Raw genomic sequence first — 16,241 nt, forward strand, 5'->3', positions numbered from 1 at the left:
GTTACCCTACAACATTTCTACAATAGAAAACTCCTGTTGACTTGACCATATAATTAATAATATTTAAATAATACATTTATTGAAAAACGAACCAGCTTTCCTTTGTGGCTGTGTCTTTCAGTTCGACAGTAATTGCGATACCTCTTTCCTGTGTTGGTTTGTGACTTGTCTCTCTCCTCTCCTCTGGGCAGAGACCATAAGAGGGGCATCTGACGATACTTATACCAAGATTAGGTTGGGAGCAGTGATAGAAAAGTTTTCACCTGAATTAAAAACACAAGACGCCATAAGTGGGAGCAGTGATAGAAAAGTTTTCACGTGAATTAAAAACACATGGCGACCGAGAAATCCATGGTATTGCATCCTTTCTCTGATCTGTCGCAGGCAAGGCCTCTATATTTCGTCTGTACTCTGAAGAACTATTTAACGAACAGCGAATTCAGGAACGTCGGGGCACTTCGTCAGCTAATAATAGAAGCTCTACCAGGTGTTCCACCACCTGGCCCATTTACCTTTCTTCTGCACTGCCTTAATATCTTGTATTTTTCAATTTCTCTGGGCACTACTATGTATTGTTTCGGCATGGTTATTTTTCAATTTCTCTGGGCACTACTATGTAAGCTTTTTGATTTCATATAAACTTCCATAATAAAAACTTTCAGGTTATTTTCGCGGAATTACTACTGTTACTTCGTTACTTATAGGCAGAAAGGAGTTATATAGCGTACATTATCTGCACAAATATTATTTTGCGTAGGAACTTTCATTAAATATGTTTGAATTAGAGGTAGCATTTATATAGCGTACATTATCTGCACAAATATTATTTTGCGTAGGAACTTTCATTAAATATGTTTGAATTAGAGGTAGCATTTAGATTTAGGTTTTTGATATTTTTTTTTTTACTAAGTAAATTTAGATTTGGATGAGGGGAGCGGAGGGGAGGGGAGCGGAGGGGAGCATTTAGATTTAGGTTTTTGATAGGAAGGGAAGGAAGCATTTAGATTTAGGTTTTTGATATTTTTTTTTTACTAAGTAAATTTAGATTTGGATGATGAAAGGAAAGGAAAGGAAAGGAAAGGAAAGGAAAGGGAAGGGAAGGGAAGGGAAGGGAAGGGAAGGGAGAGTAAAAACTGAGTGAGTAGTATTGAGTTCATTATGATGTTGTAATGTTTTGTGTGTTATATATTATTTTAAGTTTTTGAATTATGACTTTTATAATTTAGGGTTATGGAATAGATGTTGTAAGGTTTTGTCTCGTAAATATTTTGACTTTTTAAATTAGAATTTTTATAATTTATGGTTCTTTCATGATATTTTTATATAATATAATCTATTTAAAGACATAAAATTCTAATAAATTTTCTTTTTTTTTTCGGCAAAATTGAGGAATTTTATAATGCCAACTATAGATTGGCTCATTGTCACAATAAATATTATTACCAAGAATCAATTTTATTACCAATTATCTAGTAACTGTGATAAAATCTTCCTAGTTCCAAATATTTTAATGATTAAAATACTATAACTTCTAATTCTAAAAAGAGTTGGTTTTAGTGTTTTGAGGTGAAACCTTGATTTGTATTATTCAAACTGGTTTTTGACTGTATATATAGATTCAACACCATGAAAAACCCCTAAGACACTTCAATTGTGCAGGGTTACCTATCAAACTTTTAATTTTAATAAATTTCTGCAAGATTTTAAAGAAATGAAATTGAAAAAAACCAAAAAAAAAAAAAAACCAAAAAATAGAAAGACACGTTGATTCTAAAATCATTTCAACAAATCATATTTAAATAAATGGTATAAAGAGATTGAATTATCAAAACCCTGCAACTAGGGAAATTTCAGACCAAACCAGCTATACTCTGGCAATTGAAAATATTCAAAGATCGAAAACCAATATTTTCCTTGCCATCTGAAATTCTTATTTTTACCTTATAAATACGTTGAATTGTCGGAGAATTAATTGTTAATGGAAATAAGAGAAGACCAAATTCCTGCGATTCATGGAATTCGATTTACAAAAGCTTTGTCATTAATGTCGCTTGTGTTTGCGGACCAGACGTATGGTTTTGTTTGGTTAAAGGGTTGAAATTGCATGTTAAGTTTTGAGGAAAGCAGCAGAAAATGGATTAGGAGAAATTTCATCGCAGGGTGATGTGAATTTTAAGAGTTTATTTTGGGAAAAAAAAACGTTTTTTTAAGTATTATTAAAAAAGAGGATATATTTTAGGAGTTTTTTTTCATTTTTCAGTAGTTTATTTTTTTTTCCTTGTCTTTCCATCTTTGCTTTCTTGTTCCATCTTTGCTCTCTTGTTTTACAATCATATATGCCTAAGGGAGTTACAAAAAAGTCCACAAACAATAGTGAGTTACAGAAAAGTCTATAAATAGTAGTTTTGCAACAATAGAGCACAATGAAAAATTACAAAAAGATATAGCTAGTGAGCATAAAATCTAGGAGCTATTTTATAAATTCTATCTGGAATAACAGAGTTGAAATAAGCCCAGAATGATGTGTCCATTGAGCATGTACACTATAAAAAGAGTTAAAATAAGCCTAGAATGATGTGTTCATTGAGCATGTACACTATAAAGAGGAGAGCCTAATTAAAAGGGAGGAGTCTCTTTTTAAAGAGAGGCTAGTTAATGTTCAAAGTTGGTCATCTATACAAACTAGGGTTTCTGATTTGGAACCAAAAGTTGTAGACCGAAATCAAGAGGTTGAATTTGTGAAGGTTTGAATCTTTGTAAAATGAGGAGTTGAAGTTGTGAAGGTTTGAATCTTTGTAAAATGTTTGTTGATGGTAAATTTATTACTGTTGAGAACTTCTCGACACCTTATTATCCATTCAAATTCAACGTATATGATAAAATAACTATTAAAGGCATAAGATAATTGTATTCCAATACAATTATCTTCTGTGTTTAATAGTTATTTTGTCATATACCTTAAATTTGAATAACTATATAATTATTTAAATTAGTTATTTTTATTATTATGTTTTTTCAAATTTTTATTTTGGCTGATATGATCAAATAAAGAGAAAAGTCTTTCAACATTGTTTTGGCACTGTTTTGGCCTAAGTAATTTCCACACCTGCAAAGTTGCATACTTGTCTATTGTAGCAAGGAGGCTGAGAAGGTACCTTCTCAGTCATCTAAAGGTAACCAAGTTGGGTGAAGTACATGTCAAATGGAAGCCGTATTAAAAGGAAGGAGACTCTTTCTAAAGAGAGGATAGTTAAGTTTCAAATTCAATATATATGATAAAATAACTATAATAGTTATGAATTTTAATGTGGTAAAATTTTTGCTAAGGGTAAGTTTATTATTGTTGAGAACATCTAGACACCTTCTTATCCATTCAAATTCAACCGATATGATAAAATAACTATTAAATGCATAAGATAATTGTATTGAATACAATTATCTTATGTGTTTAATAGTTATTTTATGGTATACGTTGAATTGAATAGCTATTTAAAACATTTAAATTAATTATTTTTATTTTTATATTTTTTTTAAATCTTCTTTCAGTCGGCACAAGAAAAATTTCAACTTTAATGATGGACAACCTCCCTTACACATCATAGTGGGCTATAGAATACACCTCTTTCCACAACAAGAAGAAGACCTATAACCAATGAGAAAAATTTCAACTTACTCATCATAGTGGGTTATAGAATACACCTCCTTGCGCAACCAGAAGACCTATAACGAGTGAGGAGAGAGCGAGAAAGAGCGAAGTGTTTCAGCACTATTTTGGGTCTGTTCTAGGATAAGTAATCGCTACACGTGCAAAGTTGTAGACTTGTCTATTGTAGCAAGGAAGCCAAGTGTTTTAGCAGTGTTTTGGGAATGTTTTGAGCTAAGTAATCTCCACACGTGTGAATTTGCAAACTTTTCTATTGTAGCAAGGAGGTGATCTAAAGGTAACCAAGTTGGGTGAAGGACATGTCAAAGGAAAGCCGAATTAAAAGGAAGGAGTCTCTTTCTAAAGAGATTCTAGTTAAGGTTCAATATTGGTCATCTATGCAAACTAGGGTTTTTTATTTCGAACAAAAAGTTGTAGAATGAAATCAAGGGGTTGAAATTTTGAAGGAAATTTGAGAAGAAGAAGAAGCAAAGGGTTTGAATCTTTGTAAAATGTTTGTTGAAGGTAAATTTATTATTGTTGAGAACTTATTGACACCTTATTATCCATTCAAATTCAATATATATGATAAAATAACTATTAAACGCATAAAATAATTATATTGTAATACAATTACCTTATGTGTTTAATGGTTATTTTGTCATATACGTTGAGTTTGAATAACTATATAAAAAATTTAAATTAATTATTTTTATTTTTATATTTTTAAAAATTTTATTTTGGCCAACATGAGAAAAATTTAAACATTGATGATGGACAAAATCGCTTACACATCATACTGCCCTATATAATGCACCTCTCGGCGCAATAAGAGGAAGAACTATAACCAGTGAGAAGAGAGCAAGAAAGAGCGAAGTGTTTCAACACTGTTTTGAGACTATTTTCAGCTAAGTAATGTCCACACGTGTGAAGTTTCAAACTTGTCTATTGTAGCAAGGAGGCAAAGTATTTTAGCACTGTTTTGGGACTATTTTGGGCTAAGTAATCTCCACATGTGTGAAGTTTAAAACTTGTCTATTATAGCAAGGGGGGGCGAGAAGGTTAGAATCATCTAAAGGTAACCAAGTTGGCTGAAGGACATCTCTAAAGGTAACCAAGTTGGATGAAGGACGTGTCAAAGGGAAGCTGAATTAAAAGGAAGGAGTCTCTTTCTAAAGAGAGGCTAGTTAAGGTTCAAAGTTGGTCATCTATACAAACTAGGGTTTCTAATTTGGAGAAAAAACTTGTACACTGAAATCAAGGGGTTGAAATTAGGAAATCCGAGGTGAGGGAGAAGCAAAGGGTTTAAACCTTTGTAGAATTTTTGTTGAAGGTAAATTTATTATTGTAGAGAACTTATGAACACCTTATTAAATGCATAAGATAATTGTATTGTATAGTTATTTTATCATATACGTTGAATTTGAATAACTATATAAAACATTTAAATTAATTATTTTTTATTTTTATATTTAAAAAAAAAAATTATTTTGGCTGACATGAGAAAAATATCAACTTTTATGATGGATGGAATCACTTACACATCATATTGGGCTATAGAATGTGCCTCTCGGCGCAACAAGAAGAATCCCTATAACCAGGGAGGAGAGAGAAAGAAAGAGATAAGTCTTTCAACACTGTTTTTAGACTATTTTGGGCTAAGTAATCTCCACACATGCAAATTTGCAGACTTTTCTATTGTAGTAAGGAGGCCGAGAAGGTTACAATCATCCAAAGGTAGCCAAGTTGGGTGAAGGCCATGTCAAAGGGAACCGAATTAAAAGGAAGGAGACTCTTTTTAAAGAGAGGCTAGTTAAGGTTCAAAGTTGGTCATCTATAAAAAGTAGGGTTTCTGATTTGGAACCAAAAGTTGTAGACTAAAATCAAGGGGTTGAAATTTTGAAGGAAACCCAAGAAGAAGAAGAAGCAAAGGGTTTGAATCTTTGACTCAAGGAAGAAGAAAAGGGCTTTGTGTCTTGGTCTTGGAGTGGAAAATAGGTCAAGGGTTTTGGTCTTGGTATTCGTCAATTGAAGAATCTATAAAAAGAAGAATTTGTTCGGCTTTTCCTCTCAAGTGGAAGAGGTTTTGGCCTTGTTGGATAGCCTACATTATCTGTCTCTTGTGTCTTTATTGTTTATGCATTGGTAATTGTTTGATGAAGAATAACACTAATAACCTATGTAATATAATATCCTAATCTAAAGAAGTAAAAAGCACTCACAAGGAGTTACTAATAGAAGAGAAATCACTTAATTGTTATGCTCTCTCCCCCTCTCTCCCCCAACAATCTTTGTGACTCCCTCTCTCTCTCTTACCCTTCACTCACTTTCTCACTCCTCTACTTCTCTCTCTCTTCTTTCCTCTTCTCCCATGTCTTTCAGTTTATCTCCTTCAATGTAAGAAATCAAATAGGATTAGGAATCACCATCTACATTGAAATCAACGCATATAGAGCAAGAATTATTCTTCCCTCTCTCCCCCCTCCATCTATATCAATATCTCCCTCTGTCTCTCCTTCTTTGTCTCTCTAACTCACCCCCCTACCCAAACACACATACTTTCTCCCTCCATATCTATCTACCTCTCCCTCTCTCTATCTCTATCTTCTTCTCTCTCTTCACCTTCCATCTATATATCTATCTCTCTATGTTTCTCTTTTGTCTCTCTATATCACCCCCAAAACCTACACACTCTTTCTCCATATTTATATATCTCTCCCTCTCTTCCTTTCCCTCCCTCTTCCTCTCCCTCTCTCCCTTTCTTCCCCTTCTCTCCCTCTCTCCCCCCCTCTATCTCTCTCTCTCTCTCTCTCTCTCTCTCTCTCCCCACTTTTCTTTCTCTATGTGTTTATTCTTCCCTCCCTCTTTCTCTATCCCTCCCTCTTTCTCTATCCCTCCCTCTCTCCTCCTTTTTCTCAAGTCCTCTCTCTACCTTCTTCTCCCTCCCTCTATCACTTTGTCTTTGTTCTTCCCTCCCATATATATATATATATATATATATATATAGTTTAATATTATATTAAATTTAATTTTGTATTAATCCTAAGTTATTAAATTTTTAATATTAATATTATAATATATTAATATTAATATTACATTTAATTATAAGTGGAAATATTTATGTTTTTAGATATTTTAATATATCCATAGTATATGATTTCCTTTGATTCATTTATACAAATATTTAATTAAAATAAATATTAAAATATTTTGGAGCAGGATTTTCGATTCGTTTTGTTGAAATAACCTATTTACTTTATTTTAGGAAAAGTTATTGACTTTAGTAAAGAGTAAAGATGTTTAAAATTTTACTTGATTTGGAATTTTAATGTGGTAAAATTTTTGTTGAAGTTAAATTTATTATGCTTTCAAATTCATTGTATATGATAAAATAACTATTAAACGCATAAGATAATTTTATATTGTAATACACTTTTCTTATGCATTTAATAGTTACTTTATCATAGACGTTGAAGTTGAATAACTAAATAAAATATTAATCACATAATTAGGATTTGTTCGACATTTCGAACCAACTAATGTGGTTTATATGTATATGCAAAGATTTTGTGGGTAAAGTTACTTTAAAAATAAATAATAAAGTTACTTTAAAAATAAATCTCAACCATTTTTAAATACTTGAATTTTCACTTTTATTTTACATCAAACTTTAAATAATTAGATAAATATATATTTTTTTTTCAATTACATTTTAGTATTGAGGGATAATTGTAATTTCTTCATTGAATCAGATCTAATGTCTATAGTATGCTAGAAATGTGTAAGGTAAAGTAATATAATGTTAACATTTTGACTAAATCAAAATAAAATTAAAATATGGTAGATATGTGTAACTTAATGTAATGTAAACATTGTAACTTGGTGAAAATAAAATTAAAATAACAAAATAGAAAAAAATAGAAAAATAACCCTATAAAAATTGAATAATAAAAAATTAAAAATAACTCATGGTTTTGACCCATGGTTTTAAAAATCCATGCTATTAACTCATGGAATTCCTCTTGAATATAATCTATTTAAGGGGTGATTAAACTAGCCTAGATTCATGTTAGTTTGATGTTATATTTAGATACATAATTAGTTATAGAAAATGATGGCGTTTAATCCATGTAGCCTATAAAGGTAAAACTTTTCTGTAAAGGTAAAAAATAATTATGGATATGTTCGCACTGGGCATTTGTTGAGGTGTGGAAATATTAAGAAAAATGTAATTATTACAATTTATCTAGTATCTTTGCGTGCCTCCATTCACTTTTTACTAACTTATATTGAATACAATAGAATATTATAATATTACATTTACCCAATATTTCCCCTCAATGGATCCACTTCTTATTGTAATTTTACTTTATATTTGTAATTTAAAAGTAAACAAACCCAACTATAAAACTAGAAGGAGTGAGGGGTAATATTGAGTAGAATGTAATATTTTGGGTGGGGTGTGACCCGAAATATTAGGTAAAATTTAATAATATTACATATTAGTATTTGCCCCCACCCCTGGCCACTATATATTAGGTTGGGGTGGGTACAAATATTGGGTAACATATAATATTGTAATATTAAATTTTATGTAATATTTCCCATCACCCCATTCACTTTTTGAACCAAGAGTTCGCTAAATTTAATAATATTACATTTTAATTAGTATTTGTTAAATTTAATAATATTACATTATAATTAGTAGCTGCTCGCACCCCTCGCCACTGTTTATTAGGTCGAGGTGGTTATAAATATTGGGTAACATTCTTGTCACTCGATTCACTTTTTGTACTGATCACACTTTTTTCACTGATCATTTTTTGAACGAGAGTTCCCTAAATTTAATAATATTACATTTTAATTAGTATCCGTTAAATTTAATAATATTACATTTTAACTAGTATCTGCCTACACCCTAGCCAATATATTTGTAATAATTAATATAGATTTGTTCCATCTATATATTTACAATATGAAAATATTTTTAATCAGTAGGTTTTTTTACAATACCATGAGCCAATACCAACAGGAGAAAGATAGAGAGGGAGAGGAAGGAAGATAATTATAATACCAGGGGCTACTACCATGGTTTATCAATACCATAGGCCATGTAGACTTTTGATTGCTATGTTATGGATCTAGGATTTTTAATAAATCTGTTACAATATCAATACCACATGACCAAAAACCATAACTTATTTCAATATCAAAATATTTTACAAATATTTTATTTTAATTTAATTTTTTAACATTTTTTAACTAAATCTAAGAGAAAAAAGGTTATAATTACTTCTGAGGTATATTTAAACACTCCATCATCAAGACTACTAACAATATTCCCTTAGAGATTAAATGGAGGTTTTAATAAATTAAAAAATTAGTATATTTTTATATATACATATGTGAAATTTATATAATATAAATAATATTATAATTAACCATGATAGATGCATCTTAACCAAGGATCCAACCCAAGTGAGAAAGGAAAGTGATAAACAATGATAGAGGGAAGATAATGCATGATTATTTTAATTCTTTATGATCCAAAATATAAGTTTGATATTTTACAACCAATTATGCTTTTTATTTTATTTAGATACTTTCTTAAATACAATACAATGGGATCATATTTAAGAAAGAGAGTGGCATGGAAGGGGGAATAGAGTGGGGGAGAGAGACATAGAGGTGGGAGAGACAGTGAGAGAGAGAAAGGAAGAGAGAGAGGAGGGGGAGAGAGGGAGGGAGAGAGATGGATTTGGATGGGGAAAGAGAGGGTGTGAAGAATATAGACATTGAGAGACAAAGGTGGAGAGGGAGAGAGGGAGTGACAAGGGAGAGATGAAGATGGAATGAGAGAAAGAGGAGATGAGGGAAGAGAGAGAAAATGAGACGATAAAGATATGGAAATAAGCGGAAGATAGAGACAGGGAGACATAGATATTAAGGGCGGAGAGAGGGAGAGAGAGAGAATGAGAGAGGGAGGGAGATAGTAATAGAGTTGGAGGGTGGAGAAAGAGAGAGTTTATTATGGGGAGCGAGACGGAGGGAGGTGGGAGAGAAGGGGTGAGAGAGGAAGGAAAAAGAGACAGGACTTGAGAGAGAGGAGAGAGGGGAGGGTGGTAGAGAGATGGAGTTGGAAGGGAAAGAAAGACATAGAGTGAGAAAGGCGGAGAGGGAGTAGCAAGGGAGAGATGTAGAGTCAGTGAGGGGGGGGAGAGAGAGAAGGTGAAGAGAGAGAGGGAGAGGAAGAGCGAGGGAGAGAGAGATAGATAGATATGGAGAGAGAGTGTGTATGTTTTGGGGGTGAGAAGGAGAGACAAGGGGATATAGAGATATAGATGGGGCAAGGGAGATGGTAGAAGAGAGAGGCAAAGAGAGGGAGGGAGATAGAGAGATAGATGTGAGATATGTATATATGTATCTATATATATATATATATATATATAGAGAGAGAGAGAGAGAGAGAGATGGGGGGAGAGCAAGACAGTGTGACATGCATTTAGGGGGCTAAGATAGTGTTAGAAAATTATATATTACAGAGCAATGGAACACATAAAATATTGCAGAAATATAAACATAGAAAATGCATAAAACAAGAGAGACACAGATATATGTGGTTCAACCAGTTTGGGCTACGTCCACGGAGAAACAACCAGTCCTTCCTTTTATATTATCTAGCAAATTAAAGAGATACAACCTACAATAGATTCATTGTAACACCCTCTTCGCTCTCAATCTCCTCTCTCTTCCTCACTCAGAATCCAGATATCCATAGACACAATACAATTCCCTCATATATAGTGAGGGGTTTCCTTCTAGGGAAAAGAAAAACCCTAAATTAAACATAACTTCTACTCTCAGATCATCTGCCTAATGAACAGCCCAGATTGACTAGAAATTACTAGACTTTTACAAGGCAATTTTACATCTATTTTTAGCTTCAGGGGCACAAGTCCCCCGCACATGGAGGGGTGTACAATCTTCCTGGGGTATATATCTAGCTGAAACCTTTGAATACAGAAGATAATCAGGTTCCACACCCAACAATTTCCCACTTGGAGACTGATTATAGCAACTCCACCACTGCCTCATTTGCTAGACAATGACTCCACTTTGGACTTGGTTGTTTCTCATCTTCTTCATCATACTTGAAGACCAATTGAAACTAAGCAGGTTCTCAGTTTCTCCCTGGTTACAACTTTTGTTAGCATATCTGCAAGATTCTGGCTAGTGTGTATCTTTTCCAACTTCAACTGTCCATCTTCCAATGTTGACCGTATGAAATGGTACTTGAGCTGTATATGTTTAGTCTTGGAATGAAACGCAGAGTTCTTTGCAAGATGTATGGCACTCTGGCTATCACTATATAACCTGCTCAACTCCTGCTTCTTACCCAATTTATCCAGAAACCTTTGTAACCAAATCATTTCTTTACTAGCCTCTGTAGCAGCAACATACTCTGCTTCTATTGTTGAAAGTACAAAAACACTTTGGATTTTTGAAACCCAACTGACAGTTGTTGATGAGCCCCAAATTTGGTAACTTGTTGAGCTCATTTGGCCTAATTATCCTTGTTCAATCCTTCATTTTTCATAGCTTATGCATTATTTTTCGGTATGTTTATGTCATTTGTACGAATAAGGGTAGTCACTCTTCCTAGGTGGCTAACACGTGCTCATTTCAGGTTTTTTTGACACATGTTGGAGCAAAACCGAGCAGTCATGGGCTAGAAGACAGCCAAGCTTGAGGTGAGGATTCGTAGGAGGGTTTTCTATGCCATTAAATAGCCTTCCTCGAGATCTTCACCCCCAACTCCGAGCTCCAAAGGCCACCAAAACCGGATCTAGAAGGCAGCCAAGCAGATTTTGGAAGGAGCTGTCTACTCACAGTTTGGGCAGCCAAGTCCCATAGATTTATGAGGCCAGCTAGGGCCCTCGTGGTGTATAAATAGTAAGGCCTCAACCTTCGTGAGGGATTTTTGGAAACCATTGCATATTTTGCACTACAGTGCTGTTAGCTTCTCTTTGTTCTCTTGTAGCCATTTTGGGCATAACTCTTGACTTATGACTATTTTTTTGATAATGAGAAGCAGTCTGATTTTATATCAACTCTGAGTTTTCTATAGGAGCCATAGCTCTCAGGGTTGGGCCCAACCTGAGAGCCTAGGGCTTCCTTTTTGTAATGTTACCTTTCCTTTATGCATCGTTGTTCTCCTTTTATGCATTTGAAACGTATTTCTATTGAGCAGATTTAGTTGTGTTGGTTAAATAGGTCACTGTTTATGAATATAATTGCTTCAGATGTTTAAAATGGATTGGTAGGATAATAACAGGAAGAAGCTCCAAAAAAGGGTCAACAACACTCTCTGTTTCACCTCATCCTTATTGGATCAGGGGCTGGAACTAAAGAAACAGTGTTGCCCCAACAAAAACACTAGTTTGCTTGACCATGCAATCCTTAGTGTACTGTTTTCATTTGCAGAAGTTAGTTATGGGTTCAGATCTCTGAAATGTTTCTTTGCATGATTGATGTACATGGTTTCCTTTCCAAATAAAGCTGTTGTTCATTCGTTTTATTGACAGTTAGATTAGATTAGCTAGGACTTTGATTATTTGTAAGATGTCGTTGATTCGGTTAAATGTACATTGTGCACGGCATCTCTACCACTCTCTCATCCACCTAAGCTTCATCAGAGCCAGCCGTTCCATCTCCTAGCTAGGTTCCTCGTCTCACATCTGTCCTCTTGCCCACATAACCGTACCTTTTTGTGCAATCATTGTTTCAGCCTTCTTTGAGCCAATTTAGCCACCTACACCTTCTAACCACTCCATCCACCAGTCCCTGGGCCACTTCAGACCCCTATCCTACCTCTATATCCCTTCATGCATATTCCCTCACTCACCCATCCTCCAAAATCCAATTTTTAAACATCCTGTAGAAATTTCTGAACATCCTGTAGAAATTCCTGAACATCCTGTAGAACCCCTACAGACTTCCTGTAGAAGCTCGCAAATGAGGTTTCTTGATACCCAAACTTTGTGAAACTCTCTGGAAGGGTGCTAGGGCCTCCTTAGACCCTCTCTGAACCTTCTCGACCTCTTCCAAGCATTTCTCCTCCTTGATCCACCCTTGCACAAGAACAGTGAAAGCATATGCATGATGAAACTGACGACTTAATCAAAAATACAAAAAGATGTTTTCTTCAAATAGAGGTAGTCTAGACACATGTATTTTACCTTCATAGAAGTAATGGCATCTCTTCCAGTAGTTTGCATTCTCTCCTTTGCATCAGTAGGACTAGCTGGTAGAATTAGGGTTTGCTAGGGTTTGCGTTACTTTTTGGCTTTCAGTTCTTTCCGCAAGTATACTAGCTTCCTTTGAGTTAGCTTTCATCCATCAGTTAAAAAGCTTCTTCTAAGAGCTCATAGAAGTTGGCTTAAGCCCCTAGCGGACTTGTGCCAGCTGACCAAGTGAAAGTTGCGGCAAGAGCTAGTACTTGTGCATACAGCACCGTCGCTTCCAAGTTTGTTACAAACTACCAGGTTGATAAAAGTAAAGAAGGGAGTCCCAGGAGTTGTAGCATTATTGCTGCAATACTGGAGCCCACCATATTTTTGGCGCCATTGCCGAGGAAGTGTCAGAGTATTTGTGATTGCTGCTTTTCTTCTATTTTCCTGCTCTCGCCTTCTGCTAAATAGTTTATTTCATTTCCATTCTGCAATTTCATTTCTGCAAAAGTAAAGTAGACATTTCCTGCTTTCATAGATTAGACTTTCAATTCTGCAAGCGTAAAATAGAATTTCAATTTTGCAAGCGTAGTCTAGTATCTCCTTCTCGCAATTTGATTTCAGTAGAGTAGATTAGTCCTTTCCTGCTTTCATTTCAATTCCACATTTTCATTCCCGCAAGATAGATTCTAGTTAGTTGCAATTCCATCTGTTTCAGTTTTGCAGGTACAAGCAGAGAAAAAGCAAAAACAACCAAAAATCCTTTCATGCCTCGTAGGAACAGAGATAATACCGAAAAATGCCTACCCAACACCCCCCCCACTTTACTGAGTCACCCTTCTCTCTTCTTTGGTGGCAGTGATCCAGAAGAACCTATAGGTGAACCTCCTGAGATATATGAAGATCCTATAACAGAAGAAGAGTAAGAAAACATTCCTATTGACACCATGGCTGACAACAGAAATGGTGGAAACGATGACGAGAGAATAGAAGGTACCTTCCCCATCTGAGAGACTAACGGGGACATGAAAATGAAGAACATAAGTCCCTCGGCCTTACCTCATTTCCATGGATTGACCACTGAAGACCCTGATACCTTCCTGTTTGAGTTTGTTGTCCTTTGTCGAACCTATGATTATACAGAAGATGAGAAAAAATTGAAACTCTTTCCCTCTACCCTCAAGGATGCAGCATTACGCTGGTTCATGGGGTTACCTGGAAACAGTATCACCACTTGGGCTCAGATGCAGCAAGCTTTCAATACCAAATATCGGGACTACTGTAGGTCCAAGGAAACCAAGGGAGAAATCTTTCGGATGACCATGGGAAGTGATGAGTCTTTAGAATATTACGAGGAAAGGTTCCAACTTAGCTATAAACGGGTCAAGTGCACACTTGACCCTGAATCCCTAAAGCTGGTTCTGCTCCGAGGAGTCCCTGAAGACCTTCTAGATACCCTTCACATGCTAGCTGGGGGAGACATCTACCAACTGCCTTATGAAGACATAAAGACTGTGTTTAGAAACCACTCTAGGGCAGCCCGGAAAAGAGGTAGGGGAAACCCACTTTCAGCTAGTACCACCTTCTCCAAGCATGAGTTTGCTAACCAAATGGAAGACCTCAAGAGTGAGATGAGACAGACTATTGCCATGCAACTTGATACCTTCCGAATTCAGCAAAAGAAAGAGGAAGCTGAGAGGGCTTTGGCCATCTTTTGTCCCAAGTGTACGAGGAAGCACCCTAAGAATGAGTGTCAATTGCACTCAGTAGAGTTATGTTTCGTTTGTGAGGAGGACCACCCCACAAACCAATGCCCAACCTTACCAGGATTTAAAGCCATATACCAAGGGACTGAGGCACCCACTGAACCTCTCTACTTCCTCAACCAAAGGAGGCCGCATGGACCTAGACCTTACCAGCAGGGGATGCAAGGGAAATCCCAAGGATTTTATAACCCCAACTAGTCTGCTCACATGCCTTCATGGGCTCCGCCTGCTCATCCTGCCTGGTCTGCACCTCCTCCGTGGTCTTATCCTCCTCAATACCATGCTCAACCCACTGCTCATTCGTTTCACTCACATGTCCAGCCACAGCCTCAGTGGAATGCACCTCAACCGGGGTGGAGTCCCTAGTACAACACTCCTCTCGCCATTTTTCCTCCACCACCGGCTCAACCACAACCATTACCTCCTGCTCCTCCAAGACAACCCCAAATTCCTGCTCAACCGAACCCAAACCCCAACAACCAACAGGCCCAGCAAGTATATACTGGGGAGACAACATGTCCTACCTATGCTGTGGAGATCCAAGAGATCAACCTGCGATCCAAGAAGACTCTTCCAGATCGCCAACCTCCTCCCCTAGAGGACGAGGAATACAAACAGGAAAGTGAACCCAAAGCCATTCCACCCTTTCCTGAGAGACTAACAGTAACCACACAACCAAACCCGGAGGAGAATGAACTTCTACGGGAACTGAAACAGTTGTGTGTGAAAATACCACTTCTCCAGGCCATCAAAGATGTACCGATATACAACAAATTGGTTAAGTAAAAGTGTTTCAAGCACCCAGGCAAGCGAAAGAGAGATGCCTCAACTATCAATGTCATAGGACAATTGTCCGATCTTATGTTGGGGAAAGTAATATGTCCAAAGTATTTGGATCCTGGGAGTCCTGTAGTTGATGTCCACATCAATGGCACCATTATCCCGCATACCTTGATTGATCTAGGGGTTTCCATTAATGTGATGACCAGGGACACCATGCTTAAACTCAACCTTCGGAGTTCCTTAAGGAAGACCTCGACAGTCCTGCAGTTGGCAGATTACTCCACCGTGACTCCCGAAGGGATTGTGGAGGATGTCTTGGTCTCTGTTGACTGTTGGGAGTATCCTGTGGACTTCTTGGTCCTTCAGCCCAAGGCAAAGCTTACTGGATACCCCCTCATTTTGGGAAGGCCTTGGTTAGCCACTGCGGATTCTTACATAAGTTGTCGAGTGGGAAACATGACCATCAAAAATGGTCCTATGTCCAAGTAGCTAGTCCTATACCCTCCTGCCCAACCTCTGTTAGAGCATGACTTACCACTTTGGTTGGAAGAAGGAGATGAGGATGAGGTCTACTCTGCACCCTTGTGCACGATAGAAACCACTAGGGGAGGTCCTCAAACCGAGGATGATTTGATTGAGACGTTGATTCAAAATCCACCTCCCAGTGCTCTCTCCTTAGAAAAATTGGTGGAAGATACCCAAGCCAGCACCTTAGTGGACCTCTGTGTGACTGATCCAACCTCTCCCAGAGTTAAGAATGTGGAGTTTGGTCCCGAAAGAACTCTAAAGATCAGCTCCTCCCTATCTCCTTCCCACGAG

The sequence above is a fragment of the Pinus tabuliformis genome, chromosome 5_1, assembly GCF_031772625.1.
Source record: "Pinus tabuliformis cultivar Carrire ecotype Pingquan chromosome 5_1, CPIR1, whole genome shotgun sequence".
NCBI classification, from domain to species: Eukaryota; Viridiplantae; Streptophyta; class Pinopsida; order Pinales; family Pinaceae; genus Pinus; species Pinus tabuliformis.